Source organism: Schistocerca piceifrons, chromosome 7 (genome assembly GCF_021461385.2).
Source record: "Schistocerca piceifrons isolate TAMUIC-IGC-003096 chromosome 7, iqSchPice1.1, whole genome shotgun sequence".
NCBI lineage: Eukaryota > Metazoa > Arthropoda > Insecta > Orthoptera > Acrididae > Schistocerca > Schistocerca piceifrons.
This window is the reverse complement of record NC_060144.1, coordinates 495,897,958-495,915,754: the sequence shown is the minus strand read 5'-3', so window position 1 is coordinate 495,915,754 and position 17,797 is coordinate 495,897,958.

Here is a 17,797-nt window from a genome sequence, read left to right as displayed (position 1 = left end):
GGAAAAATTAATTTCGTAAGCGCGGAGGGAAATAAGTACATTCCCGAGAGGCACCGAAAAAGGAGCAGCGCAGCGCGTCCTTATGCGCGAGCGGTGAGGGAACCACAAAGGGGACTGCGCCCCCTCCTGACAGCAAGTGTGGGAATAAAAAGGAGCACGGGTCTGCGCTACCGAAATTAGATTTTCAAGAGCCAACACCGGGGCGCGGGCGAGGTCAGGTGTGATTATAAATGGAGAGATAAGGAAGTGTTCAGAGGCGCGTCAATGGCGCGAGGAGGGCGGGAAAAAAAGACCTCGTCACGCCGAAAGGCTGCGTCGCGGAGTGCGTGGCATAGCTCACGCACCGCGAGCAGCGCCCCGCTCGTTCGCTGTCAATGGTCGCCGGCCGAAGGAGACCGAGGCGTTCGACGAATGCGTGCCGCTGCGATGGTCATCACGCGGTAATTTAGTCGCGCTGAGGGGGCCCGTCTTCAAACATATTACACGGCAGAGCTCACGAAGCCCTCACAATGGAACGACTACAAAAGAGGCAAACTCCACAAAGGCAGGATTCCTCCTTATACTAACAAAGCGCAGCATGTAGTTTACAGCGACGCGTGGCGTAATGCGAATGAATTTGGCAGCTGAGCGTATCAAGGGCTATCCAGCCTACTTGAAATACGGCTTCACATACTTTAAGCTGTTGGACATAGAAAATATGTGTTCTCTACATTTCATTTCAGCGCCATCGAACTGACTGAAAACATAATGGCCCAGAGATCACCAGTGGCCGGCCGGAGTGGCCGAGCGGTTCTAGGCGCTTCAGTCTGGAACCGCACGACCGCTACGGTCGCATGTTCGAATCCTGCCTCGGGCATGGATGTGTGTGATGTCCTTAGGTTAGTTAGGTTTAAGTAGTTCTAAGTCCTAGGGGACTGATGACCTCAGCTGTTAAGTCCCATAGTGCTCAGAGCCATTTGAACCATTTGATCACCAGCGGTGTGTGTGTGTGTGTGTGTGTGTGTGTGTGTGTGTGTGTGTGTGTGTGTGTGTAGTGAGTAAAGTATTACGAAACAATGTGCGTATAGTGTGTGCAGTGCCTGGTAGTGAGATATGAGTGAACAGTGTGGCAGTACATTATTAACTAAGTTATCAGTAAGAAAAGGATTGTATACCAGGCGTAAATCTAATGATTGTCCCTAAGTACAAGTCTGTAAATACATGTGTATACGAATTAGCTTATTTTAAATTGGTCTAAACTTGTAAATATTTGACATGCCCTATATCCTAGTAAAAAGAGGTATACGGATGAATAAAGCTGCTGCTACTACTACTACTACTACTTACTACTACTACATAAGACCAAAGATTTGAGCATTCTATGTCAGAGAAGTGCGAGATGAAATATTTATCCTCACGAGGTGATAACTCGAAATCTGATAGGTCTTAGTTAACGAAGGTGAAAATTTCGCATGGGCTACGCTTACTTATCACGTTAACAAAAAGCAATATTGGGAAGTGTTCTTTAATAAGCATAAAAAAACAGCGGGAGTAAAATCTTCCATAGAAATTAAAATATGTAGAACTTCTGGTAGCTGAGGCACACGAAACCTGTATAGTGAATACTGTTTACGTTCTTCGATTTGCTTACGCCACTATTACCAAAGCATTTCACAATACAACTTCGGAACTGCCTTTCTGGTACCTTTATATTCAATAAAGTCAAATTGTTCATCTAAAAGATTCTCACTTTTCTTTTAAATTCTGTTCTACATTCTCGTAACCAGCGTTGTTCACTCGTGAGCCATTGAACTTATTCTGCGATAGTCTCTTCGAGAAGTCTCTTCACCCTCAACGGGTGACTGTGTGGTGTGCAATGTCCCGTCATAGAATAATCGGTGTGATACACCTCGATGGAACGGTGATTACTGTACGGTACGTGAAAGTTTGGAAGACGATTTCATCCCCACCATCCAAAGTGAACCTGATTTCGACAAGATGTGGTTCATGCAAGACGGAGCTCGACCCCATCGAAGCTGGAGAGTGCTTCATGTCGTAGAGGAACACTTCGGTTACCGCATTATGACCCTGGGGTACCCAGAAGTCACTGGCATGGGCGTCGGAAAAAAAAAGATTGTTCAAATGGCTCTGAGCACTATGGGATTTAACATCTGAGGTCATCAGTCCCCTAGAACTTTGGGATTGCGTGGATGATATTCTTCCGGAAAATTCGATGGTATGCCTTTAGTCTCGTAGATCCTATACACTAAAACACTATAACACTACGGATGATCCAAAGAGGGGAAAGTGAACATAAGCTCGACATGACGCGCTATACCGTGGGTAACATACGCTGATAAAGGCACTGTTAGGTAGCGCACAGCTACGGAATCTTTATGATAGGGAAAGATGGGTCATCATACGTAAGATAAAGTATCTTATCGCCTGAACGCTTCTGAATTAAAAACTGTACTGCCGGCCACGGTAGCCGAGCGGTTCTAGGTGCTTCATTCCGGAACCGCGCGACTGCTACGGTCGCAGGTTCGAATCCTGCCTCGGGCATGCATGTGTGTGGTGTCCTTAGGTTAGTTAGGCTTAAGTAGTTCTAAGTTCTAGGGGACTGAAGACCTCAGATGTTAAGTCCCATAGTGCTCAGAGACATTTGAACCATTAACAAATGTACTATTTCAGGAATGTGTGAGGAACAATTGGTCAGGAAAATATCGTGCAGTCAAGATGACAGTGACCAAGTAGGATTAAAAAGAAAGCTCTGAATTGATGAGATAAGCCCAATAAAAGTTTGAAGTTCTTTAAAAGTTACGTAACAAGGACCTGACTGATGGAAAGATGTGTGGGCGAAAGTAAATTTATTGTTTACGTATTATGTGGAAGGGTAAATGTGTGGTGCAAAGTCAACGAAGCATTTCAAAACAAATATATTTAGACCACTGTAAAATGTGGCATTGTAATGGTATGGGAGGATTGTACATTTATCTGTGGCACATGAACCTACATTTACTGACAGTGTGACGAGACAATATAACCTGTGAATTTTCGGAGTGAGAGTACAAAAAGGCCCTAGAAACTGAGCGCCAGGTCGACGATGTTATTTCGCCAAGAAATAGATCATCAACGGCTGCTTCAGAACTGTACGGGAGGACGAAGGTCCAGCCATTCAGATTAACGTTTCTCGTAGTTAACTAAATTGCTGAAGGTAAAGGCTGGTGTGGCTCCTTTGAAAACGACACGGCCGATTTCTTTCCACAGCGTTACCCAATCCGACCTTGTGCTCCAGCAGTTATGGGCTCCTCGGTGAACGGACGTTAAACCCGAATCTTTTTGCTCTCTTTCTTTCTTTAAACAAAGCACTTTTCATCTTACTTTTCCTCTCTTGAAAAATTATTGAAATTTCATTCACCGTCGTATGCCAATTCCTATTTCATATTTTACACACCGTTTTCTCTTAATCATTCAGTACCGAAACACCTTTCATAGGCACCCTATCTTCTTGTGTTGTGGTGGTTAGTCAACGAAAGCGTTAAGAACCAGCCATGACATATGACTGAACACATTTTGTGCTATTTTTTCTATTCTTTTAACTACGAACCAGATAGGATTGACGAAGTACTTCGATAAAGTTCGAAGAAGGGCAGTACGTTTTGTATTATCGCGAAATAGGGGAGAGGGCGTCACAGAAATGGTACAGGATTTGGGATGGACATCTTTAAAACAAATGAGTTTTTCGTTGCTTCTCACGAAATTCCAATCACCAACTTTCTTCCCCGAATGCGAAAATATTTCGCGCCGACCTACATAGGGAGAAACGATCACCATGATAAAATAAGGGAAATGAGAACCCGTACGGAAATATTTGCGTGTTCATTCTTTTCGCGCGCTATACGAGTCTGGAATAATAGATAATTCCGAAGGTGGTTCGATGAACCCTCTGCCAGGCACTTAAATGTGATTTGCAGAGTTTCCATGTAGATGTAGATGTAGACGGAGACCGAACAGCGAGCAGCGCCAATTAGTCAGGCGGACGGCTCCCTAGTGTTGCTCGTGTTGACGTGAAAATTCGTAGCTAATATTGCGCTTCCTGTCCTCTTTTGGTAGCCATAGACAATGTGGTGACAACAGTCACGGTGGTATCTCTCCCAATATCGTGTCGGGAGGGGGGGGGGGGGGTGGCTTTCTTCTGCCCTATGTAGTGCAGCAGTGCGACGTGGCATGGACTCAGCACGTCTTTGGAAGTCCCCAACACAAATATTTAGCCATGTTGCCTCTACAGCCGTCCATAATTGCGAAAATGTTGTCGGTGCATGATTTTGTACACCAACTAACTTCTCGATTATCTCCCATAAATATTCGATCGGATTTATGTAGGGGCCACCTGAATGGTCAAACCATTCGCTCGAATTGTCCAGAATTTTCTTCAAACCAATCGGGAATAACTGTGGCCTGGAGAAATGGCGCATTGTCATCCATAAAAATTCCATCGTTGTTTCGAAATATGAATTCCACGATGGGTTCTAAATGGTCTCCAGAAACCGTAGCCGCTCAATGATCGATTCATATGGACCAGAAGACTCAATCCATTTCATGTAAACACAGCCCACGCCATTATGAAGCCGCCACCAGCTCGCACAGTGCCTTGTTAACAACTTGGGTCTGTGGCTTCGTGGGCTCTGCGCCACACCTGTACTCGAGCATCAGCTCTTACCAACTGAAATCGTGACTCCTCCGACCAGGCCACGATTTTGCTGTCGTCTAAGGTCCAACCTATATGGTCACGAGTCCAGGACAGTTGCTGAAGGCGACGTCGTGCTGTTAGTACAGGTACTCTCGTCGGCCGTATGCTGCCATAGCACATTAAGGCCAAATTTCTCCGAATGATTTCTGCAGTTATTTCAAGCAGTATTGCTTGTCTGTTAGCAGTAACACCTCTACGCAGACGCTGCAGCTCTCGGTCGGTAAGTGGAAGCAGTTGGCCACTGTGTTGTCCGTGGTAAGAGGTAACGCCAGAAATATGGTTTTATGGTCACACCCTTGACACTGTGGATCTCGCAGTATTGAAATCCCTAACGATTTCCGACTACTAGTTCCATCTAACATTCCACGTTCGAAGTCTGTTAATTCATGTCGTGCGGGCCATAATCACGTCGGAAACCTTTTCACGTGCATCACCAGAGTGCAAACGACAGCTCCGCCTTAGCTTGTGTACGCGATACTACCGCCATCTGTATATGTGCATGTCACTATACCATGGGTTTTGTCATCTCGCTGTAGATGCCTGAAGGAAGCGCCTCCACATTACCTTCCACGTTGATTTCGAATTCCGAATTATTTATGCTGCACAAAAGCGCTTTGTGTCTACCTGCTCCGTGCTCGGGCCAAAACTGTTTCTGTCTGCTACCTGTATCTTTGTTGGCCCTCTGCCCGCATTCGATACAGTTTTGGCATTGGAAATTTCGATAACAGCCATGTTTCAATGCCCTGGAAGAATAAACGTGCGACTCCAGTTCAGAAGCGGACTTTGGTGACTCTCATACTGATCCAAATTTCTGTATGGCTGAATGATCCGCTAAGTGATAAATAATAGAAAACACTGCACTTTAGAGTCTGAAACATTATTTTACCCAAATAAACACTAGTAAAACAATAATTATGGTAGTAGAAAGTGTAAAAAAAATTGCACGCAACGCATGTGTTTTCCGATGACAATAAGAGTCAAAAGGGAAAAGTGTGACGGGAAGAAGTGTCCTGTGGTATCCAGAATCTGATGTAGCACTTTGTAGGCCAGTCTGTTCCAAGACAAATTATGCGTAATAACTGCGTGTACGAGTTCTTCCTCGGAATAAGAACATAACTCAATAGAATATTTCTTACGCCTGTTAGTCTTAATATTTCGTGATAAGATTTTTAACATTAGATGAACAAAATTTCATCATTTCAAATGAAACATTATATAGATTTTTTTGCATTCACAGTTACAAAGAAATAATTTTCAAACTATACGTTAAAAGCAGTTGATTTGAATAATCGTTCTTTGCCACTTCCATCAGTGATCTATGCCCTCGGTTGTGTTTGATCCCATGCCTTCTAAACCACTGTCAAGCTCACATTTTAACACGGCACCAGAGTGACGCCATTCTCAGAGCACTGCACAGCGACCATTCTGCGATGAGTGGTATTCATCCCCGAGCGGTAGAGTTTCTTATTTTAGCGTCTGTGCCTCTATTTTCGTTACACTTTCGAACGCTCAGTTGCCAATATAGCTTTAAGCGTTTCGCTACCAATTCCCGAAACAAAAACGTTAATGAAACAGAAGTCTACCGGCAAATCTGACCACAGATTGACACCACCTTACGAATTGTAACAAACCAAGAGTTATGACTACTTTCTGGGTTAGCCGAAGTTTGCGGTTCCACCTTCTTGCAGTAACATATTCTTCCATTTTCGGCTGCAACGTATGAGACTCATGTTTCTCAAATAGTTACGTTATACATTTGTGCTTTTGTGAAGTTTATATCTTTTCAAATTTGTCCATAACGTAATAATATTCTTGCATGTTTCTGTAAGATTCCGTTTTGGTACGAAAATTAGTTATCCGCAGATTTCGCTTTTCAATGACATGAACCCAACTTAGAATATGTACTGACGCAAAACGAGGTCTGCCTTTGTTTTACCTTGATATCATTCATAGCAAACCCCATTTATTTCGAATGTTTTCCCAAATATCATTTAAGTAATTTTCCATGAAGTTCTATACCTAACTAAATAGAAAATTACTGTTATATTTCAGAAACTCACTTCTCTTTCTCATTAATAACAGTATATTTTTTGAAAGCTCAATATGTTTTGCCTTATACACGTCGCATATTACATAATAATTTTAAAAGTTACATTTCATCAAATATGTTCAAACAATAAATGTGGAGCATTAGGACTTGTGGACAACTGTGCAAGGATATCAGTCGGCATGGCGTTGATATAAAAGGAAGGAGGGAAGGAAGATTGCGTTTAACGTCCCGTCGACATCGAGTTCATTAGAGACTGAGTACAAGCTCGAATTGCGTCAAGGATGGGGAAGGAGCCATGCCGACATTTGCCTGGAGCGATTTAGAACAATCACGGAAAATCTAAAACTGGATGGTGGGACACGGGTACGAGCCGTCGTCCTCCCGAATGCGAGTCCAGCGTGCTAGCCACTGTGGCGTTGATGTAGTGACAATGTATGAAGTGGAACTAGCAGAGTGAAGACGTTGCCCATATCGGACAGCGTGTGTACTGAACTCAATGCCGCAATTAGAGACAGAAGTGTATGGACAGTCGGCAGGGAGCTGGCTTGTTAATCAACCTGGTGTACGTGACTTCAACCTGGCGTCGGCAGTGGCGTGTACACTGGAGGGCACGAGAAACTCCTAGTTCGGCAGTTGGCAGAGGTGCGTTACCGACTGATGGCTTATACGATAATCAGCACATAAAGGGTCAAACTCATGACTGCGTTGGGGTGTCGGATGACTTGACAGTGATTACTGAATGTAACAACATTATTTAAAAATGGGCTTTTCCCAAAGCTTTAGGAGAATTTATCTTACAATTTTAGAAGTTGTGATTTATGTGTTTTTCTGACGTGTTCATTTCAAAAAATAAGGCAAGATGAGAATATGGGTGAGGTGAATGCCGCTCTAGTTAATATTTTCAGTGATGAGGACAGCATTAATCGGTTAATGTTACCAAAGAGATTGACACTTTACTTCCACTGAGTGGGTCTCATAATGCAGAGCGTGGTAACACTGTTGAGACAAATGGGCAATAAGAAGTAAATGACGATGTGAGTCAGACTAAATCACCACGTCGTCACGTAGTGATGATGAGATTAGTGTCCCAAAGAAATTGATCTTAACGAGATGGTGTAAAGAAAAGGGGCATTTTGTAGCAGCTCTCTTCAGCACAAAAAGGAAGATTGGTGCAAATTTCTAATGTTCTGACATATCAAAATTTGTAAGAAAACTTTGTGTTGTGATCCCCTGAAGAAGCGTCTTTTCTATAGAATAAAATATTCAGGGCCTCTGATTTACCTCTGGAGACACTCCGAAGAGTCTGAAATTTGGAACTGCAATAAAGATGAGTATAATATTTACCGACATTATCATTCATCTGTGAACTTTCTTTTGATGTTGCTGAGCAACAGTCATACAATATTTTTTAAAGGAACACAACGTCATTTGATTGTGTTATTGTTTATTTAAGTACAACCCAGGTTTTGACCTTTTATACTGTATTCAAGTATTTGATTTTATGTCTTCAACATATACTGCATGACACTTAACATGTTGTCAAGCTCAAAGTTGACCATAAATTGAGAAAAACATTGGCTCCCCACGAAACGCCAAATGCAAAATCACCATTTTGTAACAGATCAGTAAATAATCGTGGGTGCACGTCATATTTAGCAAAAACAGGCTTACGTTGGTAAATAATAGATGAGCATGTGTCCTTAAAACGTAATGATAATGAAATCTGTTACAAGATGGTGATTTTACAACTGGCATTTCGTGGGGAGTCCATATTTTTTTTTAAATCTGTGTCCAAGTTTGAGCTTGACAACATGTTAAGTGCCCTGCAACATATGTTGAAGAAATAAAATCAAGTACTTGAAAATGATATGAAAAGCCGAAACCTGGCTTGTACTTAAAAAAAAACAATAACACCATCAAATGGCGGTGTGTTCCTTTCAAAAATACGAAATTTTAGTTAATGTTCTCTCTTTCTTTAGGTATGGAAGGTACTGCTAGTTAAGAATAGTGGAAGAGTACATTATTATGACACGAATTTTCATCAGAGATTTGTACGTAGAACAGGATAGAGCAACGCTCTAGAACGCAGTGTAAGTTCCTCGGGAGCCTCTTCTGAAAACACTCCCTTACAGAGACTGTGGTGCAGTCAGCACTGGAGAGCTTCTGCCCGGCCGTGGGAAGGTTCCAGTCAGCGGCCGTGGACTCGCTCCTAGGTCCTCGCCATATTCCACGCCAGCAGATTGCCAACGAGGAGAAAGAGCCGGAGGCGTTCAGTTCGCAATTTCCTACTCACGAACTCCTCCGTGACTTTCCAAACGCGGTAGTCATTTTTGTGGAAATGGCAGGTACGTATTTGGCTACCCTCAGCTCCAATAAAAAATAATGTTCAAAACAACTTCGTATCGCTGTACCCTCTGCCTCGGTTACACATCTACAGTAATGGCAAACAGCCACGACAGATGGTCACTATGATGCACTGATTTCACTACATTATGTAATCAAAACACGAAATGCAGCCAAGAGTTGTTCGGAGATATAGAACCAAGTTCGTATGAACGGTTACACAGCGGACGGTGTTCGCAACTAGTAATCGTAAGGCTCCAGGCTATAAAACGGTGCAATGCTGGATTGACTCGATTCTGATAAGTTTGATAACGTCAGACACGAAGTGCACAAAGAAAATACTTGTAGACCCTGATCCAAAACGGGAAGTGCTAATGGGATTTCGTTTATCATACATTCTCTTCTAATGGCACTATCTGATTAATGATGTTCCGCTAAAATAAAATCATATTTGGAGTCAGTCATACTATTTTCGATGTATAATGCGTCTGGATAGTCGAATTATCATCATAATGTAGACCACAGGAAGACAATACTGTATATATTCTACACACACAACACCACTCCTTGGCTGTTTAGCCATATGCTGGTGGCAGCAAAATATCACATGTGTATTCCGCAACTCAAAAGAACTAATGCAGTAAAGCACAAGGCGGAGAACATGATAGTGGCAGCGATGGTGTTACTATCAGAATATGTAGTGCAAGGAGTGAAAACTAGGTTTATATAAATATATCATACTCCGAACAAGGCTGTCCACAGTTTATATACGTCCAAATGATGGCACCGTCTTACTCATATCTTACCTTTGATTAAGTGGCTAATTTTTTTTCTTCCAACAGCGTACCTCTGTCCTGTCCATGTGGCACATGATTCTTTGTGACCAGATTGGAGCGTTACTATTTCTGGAACAATGGTTTTCTGGTTGATTTAATGGCCTTAATAGTTACTACTTTCTACGTTTCTTGCTGACTGATTCTTAGTTCAGTTTTACTTCTGCTGTTGTAGGCAGAACTTTACTTTTCTTTGTAGTGCATACCAAAGCAAGAAATTTATTGGACGAAGGTGCCATTTTCCACTTCTGCTGCATTTATTTTATACAGTCATGACTAGTTTATGCATTTTAGGCCATTTTCAGGTGATTTTCTGTGTAAAAGGGAGCATGCAACATTACTACCACAAACTGAAAAGCAGTTATATGAATGTATCTTGTTACAAATTTAGTACAATGGATATATCTAATCGATCTATTATTAATAGTATTAACTGCCTCTTCTAATTCTTAAGCAGAAAAATCAATTACTGACACAACCGTTTCTATAAACATGAGAATATATATATATATATATATATATATATATATATATATATATATATATATATATATATAATTAACCTGGTCAAAAATACACATATTCCTAAGAAAAATAAACTGGTTTCTCTCAATATCACAAAATCCACACAAATATATGACGATATAACTGAAACTAATTACAGCTAAAGTCTGTGAGTCCATTCAACTATTACAGCTGACTCTTTCATTGAATTATTTTTGCTTTCAATATGATGCAAACTCCCAATCAGGTGGTTTAGCCATGGGGTATTCACTGATCATACTAAAGCAAGTTTTTTGAGAAGTCCTTTACAACAAATATCACATCGATGACACTGTAGTCCTATTAAGCAATACAAAAGGCTACATAGCTGATATGAGCCCTCAGATAAGTGTCATGCATGTTAAAATCAAATTCACCAGTGAAATCGACATAAAGGACTGTATTAACTTCTTAGATATTACAATAAAGAAAGAAAATTCAATGTTCAAATTTGGAATTTTTCGAAAATGAACCACTACCAACACATTAATCAATAACGAATCATGCCAACCTGTAATCCATAAAAAACGTATTTGCACTCTGTGATATCTTCAACTGATGATGATAACATCAGTAAAGAAATAGTGATACTAGAAAATATTACGATAATAAAAAATTTTGAGTCACAAATAATTAAAGAAATGTACAGAAATAAATTGAAATAAGGTAAAAGTCAGATGGAAAGGAAAGTGAGAAATCTAAACAAACGCCTGAATTCATAGTTTTGCCCTGTTTTGGAAACGTTTCTAATAAAATTGCCAAAACTTCTAAAAATACAAATATAAAATTTATTTCAATACTAAAAACAATATTAGCAATATTTTAAGACACATCACCAGTACAACGACTTTTAATAAGTCAGGTATACACTAAATTGTATGTGGCGATTGTGATGACGCGTACATCGGGCAAATTGGGAGAGTACTTTGAGACACATTTTAGAGAGCACATTCAATCTAGCGTAACCATACAAAGTGCCTTTGCACTGCGCCTGCTAAAAAGCACACAAATGTCCAAAAACATTAACGAAAAGCCGCAAAATTTGCATTAAGCTATGAAAACAAAGAAAATGTATATGTAATATGAAAACGAAGTTTTCAGTCATTTAGAAAGTAAACTTGATTCACGTATTAAAGAACAAACAAATCCACACAACAGGAAATTCCTCGATAACTTAAACAACATTCTACTAATGGCTAGTCAGAAATAGCCTGTACAATAAATGAAACTTAAAACTTAGCCTTATCTCATCATACAGTATTTTTATTTTCTACAGTTTTTTATTGATTGCTATTTATTAACTTCCCTCTCCGTCCCCGGTAGCTGAGTGCTCAGCGCGACAGAATGTCAATCCCAAGGGCCCGGGTTCGATTCCCGGCTGTGTCGGAGATTTTTTCCGCTCCGGGATTGGGTGTTGTGTTGTCCTAACCATCACCATTTCATCCCCATCAACGCTCATGTCACCGAAGTGGCGTCAAATCGAAAGACTTGCACGAGGCGAACGGTCTACCCGACGGGATGTCCTAGTCACACGACATTTTTCATTTTTTAACTTCCCTCAGATATATATAAATGTACACTCACCATCATTTGAAATTATTAGTCCATGCTTAGCTTTATTCTTCGTTAAATGTAATATCTTCGTATATTTCACGCCTTATGAAAATGCCAAGCTGCCAGTCTAACAAGACACAATGCATGAGAACCAAAGCGAATAAGACACGCAAGTTTAAAGACGTTGTCGTTTTAATGCGTATGGTGCATTTTCCTACTGCAGGCAACTATCTATCTAGTAAGTTTCTAAAAAGTTACATTCACATCATTATTGCCATTCTCTTTGTTGAGGTGTTGTAGTTTGCTCCAGTTTACACAGAAAATCACTTGAAAATTACATAAATAACGGAAACATGTCGTCGACCAATAAAATAAATACCGAACGAGTGGAAAATGGCGCCTTTTCTTACACAGAAACAGGTATTGTTGCTAAGTCCATTTCTTCTTCTCTGACAATCATGTATCAGAGACATTTGACATCAAAGCCATCCGAAAATATACTGTCTCAATGTTACTCTTTAAGTGTGTATTTCAATTAACGTATGTCAGTCGAGGTCGGAAAATGTCCATATTGAAATACAGGAAACATCACCAATGAAAACTTTAAAAATTCTGATGTAAATTACTACGTCTACGTCCGAAGATTGATAATTTTCTGACGCTTATCATACCGTGAACTTATTCGCTACAAAAACACGCCAGTTACAAGCATGTTTGCCTCTGGAATGTGACAGAGCTTTTAATAACGAACTGTATTTAATACCTCGTAAAAGTCGCGCAGCTGTACCGTGTATCAGTGACATAGTCGGGAGACAGGTACTACCATGTTCTCCGAGGCATTCGGCTATTGACAGTTACGAGAATACGGTCGACACACCAATGAAAATTCAACCTGTCGCGCGACGATGTTGGTCCACCTTTCTCTTCGGCTGGCAGCCCGTTCGTAAAACCGGACTTTTTATGCTTGCTGATCTGGAAGCATTAACTTTTTATCAGTTCACACCGTACCTGCAGAGTAGGGGTGCGTCACAAGGCACTAAGCCCTGATCTCCACTTGAAGGCGTGCTGACGTTGCAGCTCGTTTTCCTTGAGAGTTTTCACGGTGTTAAAATGTTGCACTAGCGACGCACGAGAACGTCAAGGAGCGATACTGCGATGGCATTATGCAACAGTTCAGACATGTTCAAGTATACCTGAAGATAGAACTGCTCCGGTGTTGACACTTGAATTTAAAGTTCTTTTTTGTATATCTTTTCATCAGCATTTGATAATGAGAGTTCAGCTTCAAGGGGAAAAAAATACACTTAAGAGTAGCCGTATTCGTTACCAGATTTGTGTATTCACGTCTTTCAAAGAGTAGTGTCATGTGCCTTAATGCATCTCTGCTTATCGGCACTCTCGAGTTTTTCCTCTGTTTATCTTCTTCGTCCTCTCGTTAACTCACTTCGCAAGAATGACGGGATGGTTCCTTGCACAATGCTACTGCCAGATTTACTGCTCCATCTAATGACGTCCATATAGACAGAATCTACATTTCCTTCAGATTGCTCATCCGACACGACTGAGTTAGGACCGATAACCCTAGCAGTCTGGTCCCTTCAATCCCACAAACCAATCAACCAACGACTGAGTTACCACAATACGGGATGAATAGGAGCACAATTAACACTCCTTGCACTCCTTGATCGGTTTTCGTCAAATATACCCAAAGAGCATTCACGATGAAAAAATTGACTGTCTCATACTCGTTGCCATGCAATAAAGATGAAAATGGTTCAAATGGCTCTGAGCACTATGGGACTTAACATCTAAGGTCATCAGTTCCCTAGAACTTAGAACTACTTAAACATATCTAACCTAAGGACATCACACACATCCACGCCCGAGGCAGGATTCGAACCTGCGGCCGTAGCGGTCGCGCATTTCCAGACTGAAGCGCCTAGAACCGCTCGGCCACATCGGCCGGCGATAAAGCTGAAGCAGAATGTGTAGGCCTCAGATTCAGTGCATTTTTCCATTTTTGTTTTTGTGTTTTTGCAAAGAATTTTGCTGTGTACGTTGCCATGAGCTGTATATCAGTACTTATCTCTTCGTCATCCATCGAATGCCTCGTGTCTTTTAAAAGAATATCCTTTCAGGTGTTTGACAACCACTTCTGGCTAAGAATCTCCTATAGGTTTTTCCACTGCGTTAAGGTTACACGAATTGCTTTTTCTCTTCTTTATTCTATTTTGTTGGCCCTTAGCCTACACCTTACAGTTAGTTTTGGGTTACATAAAAGTAATGGTACAAATAGAAATTTAGTGTTACAGTATTCGTTTGCAAGCTCGTACTCGTTGTAAGGAGAACAGACATAGTTAGAAACCAATATCGTATAGTCATTGCCAAATCCAATGTTATGGAACACTATTGTGCCCTTCACTGTCAGTGATGGGTCGATTTTAGATGCGGAGACCTGAGGCACTAGTGAAGCTGTACATGGCGTAGGTGTCTGTGACACGGTTGCTAACAAAACCGTCACGCAAGTTTACTAATAGGCTCCTACGCACCTCCTGTTCAGTCGACATCACGATCTTCTCTTCTCTCTTGGAACTCAGTAAAGAAATTACTCGGTACGTCTACCATCCATTCACCTGCCTATATATGTCCAGCTCACCTCTATTGTATTTTTATGCTGGACATAATTACGTTCTTCACTCTATCCTGTTCCCAGACGCATTTATTGTCTTTTCGTTTTCTTTTCTTTTTTGTGGCTCCTGGTAACGCCCATCACGCAGCTTCCCATTTCCAGCTCAGCAGTAATTCATGTCAGTCTTCGAGCGGCATTCGCATTAAAAGTCTACTTTTATTACTACATGTCAAAGCTGGCAATATGCATTTTACAGAGGCATGCGAATTTCAATTCTGAAATTACTATTTACACTCCTGGAAACTGAAATAAGAACACCGTGAATTCATAGTCCCAGGAAGGGGAAACTTTATTGACACATTCCTGGGGTCAGATACATCACATGATCACACTGACAGAACCACAGGCACATAGACACAGGCAACAGAGCATGCACAATGTCGGCACTAGTACAGTGTATATCCACCTTTCGCAGCAATGCAGGCTGCTATTCTCCCATGGAGACAATCGTAGAGATGCTGGATGTAGTCCTGTGGAACGGCTTGCCATGCCATTTCCACCTGGCGCCTCAGTTGGACCAGCGTTCGTGCTGGACGTGCAGACCGCGTGAGACGACGCTTCATCCAGTCCCAAACATGCTCAATGGGGGACAGATCCGGAGATCTTGCTGGCCAGGGTAGTTGACTTACACCTTCTAGAGCACGTTGGGTGGCACGGGATACATGCGGACGTGCATTGTCCTGTTGGAACAGCAAGTTCCCTTGCCGGTCTAGGAATGGTAGAGCGATGGGTTCGATGACGGTTTGGATGTACCGCGCACTATTCAGTGTCCCCTCGACGATCACCAGTGGTGTACGGCCAGTGTAGGAGATCGCTCCCCACACCATGATGCCGGGTGTTGGCCCTGTGTGCCTCGGTCGTATGCAGTCCTGATTGTGGCGCTCACCTGCACGGCGCCAAACACGCATACGACCATCATTGGCACCAAGGCAGAAGCGACTCTCATCGCTGAAGACGACACGTCTCCATTCGTCCCTCCATTCACGCCTGTCGCGACACCACTGGAGGCGGGCTGCACGATGTTGGGACGTGAGCGGAAGACGGCCTAACGGTGTGCGGGACCGTAGCCCAGCTTCATGGAGACGGTTGCGAATGGTCCTCGCCGATACCCCAGGAGCAACAGTGTCCCTAGTTTGCTGGGAAGTGGCGGTGCGGTCCCCTACGGCACTGCGTAGGATCCTACGGTCTTGGCGTGCATCCGTGCGTCGCTGCGGTCCGGTCCCAGGTCGACGGGCACGTGCACCTTCCGCTGACCACTGGCGACAACATCGATGTACTGTGGAGACCTCACGCCCCACGTGTTGAGCAATTCGGCGGTACGTCCACCCGGCCTCCCGCATGCCCACTATACGCCCTCGCTCAAAGTCCGTCAACTGCACATACGGTTCACGACCACGCTGTCGCGGCATGCTACCAGTGTTAAAGACTGCGATGGAGCTCCGTATGCCACGGCAAACTGGCTGACACTGACGGCGGCGGTGCACAAATGCTGCGCAGCTAGCGCCATTCGACGGCCAACACCGCGGTTCCTGGTGTGTCGGCTGTGCCGTGCGTGTGATCATTGCTTGTACAGCCCTCTCGCAGTGTCCGGAGCAAGTATGGTGGGTCTGACACACCGGTGTCAATGTGTTCTTTTTTCCATTTCCAGGAGTGTAGATTGCAGAAAGCACTTCAGATCATTTTCCTCTTCTGTTTCTTTCTTTTCTTCTGTGGCTGTTCATTCTGTTAAGGACTATGGTTGCTTAAATGTCTCTAAAGACGGTATGTTTACCGCTATACAGTATACAACGAAGTACTACTGCCTTTACGTTATCTTATTTCCCGAAAATCTCTTCGACTGATGAAATTTTAGGGACGACACGTCTTATGTAATTCACTGTAACACTTCCCGTGCTAGTGTGTAGTTGATAGCGATATGTTCAGGCAGTTCTGTATCTTACGAAACAGGGAAGCGAGCTAGACCCACGTTAGATGGATACGCTGTATTCAGCGAATATTTACTATTTGCACTATATACGAGGGAGCATGTGCTTCGATAAGTGCCGATATGATAAGGAATACCACTCAATCCACGATAAGAAGATTGCAGCACTACATTGATACCAATGGTCACCATTTCGAACACCTTCTATAAATGGACGTTCATGCCACCTCTGCGATCTTCGTTGACCTTCAAAGACCTTACTGTTACACATCACTGGATTCGTCTCGATAGCCGCTATCAGAAAATATGTCCCAAACTATAACATCCCATTTAAAAAAACAAAGTTGACCTTCATATCTCTGAAGCTACCCCACATAGCAAGAAAAACCAACGTCATATTATGGCCCCCGGTTGTCCTATGCAACTTTTGTCCCACAAACGTTTCAGCTCCTATCATACTTTCGGAGTTATTCTTGGTGGCAATAGTTAGTGACTCACCCTGTATATGTGATGTCTGTTCTTCTGGACTTGTCCAAAAGAACAGACACTGGGCATAATACGACTGTTTGAACGCAGTTGCATACCATCGTTCGTCCCCTTGCGGGAATACCGCAGGCTGCGAGCAATGGGGAAATTGAACGGTTTCGCATCAGTGGTGAGAGGCACTTCGGAATTTGAAGCGGACGGGAGAGTTTCGGGTTGGCAGAGGCGGTCAAGGCGACCGTTAGCGTGAAGTGGAGAACCAGGGTTCGAGTCCTGAGTTACAAACGTACAAATGCAGCTGTTGAATTATATCAAAGCGAGAAGCGGCTAAAGTCATATAGATTTCCCTTTATATATGATTGACGACCGTTGGTCTGGAAAGCCTGTCAGCTTGCGTGTGGTGTATATGCTGTTTTCCACGCTCATTTAGGCAAATGCTGGGCTAGTCCAAAATCTTCACCTCAGCAAATGTGGTGTACAAGTAGATAAACTGAAGTATACACAATTCACAGACAGATGTAGTACACGACTTCCATAAAGCTGGTGAGACTATGGTGTAGGTAAGGACACCAGGCCACAAAGTTAAAATAAAATTAACTTACCAAAAAGAAGGAAATTACCTGTTACGCTTACAGGAAAATCAATGAAG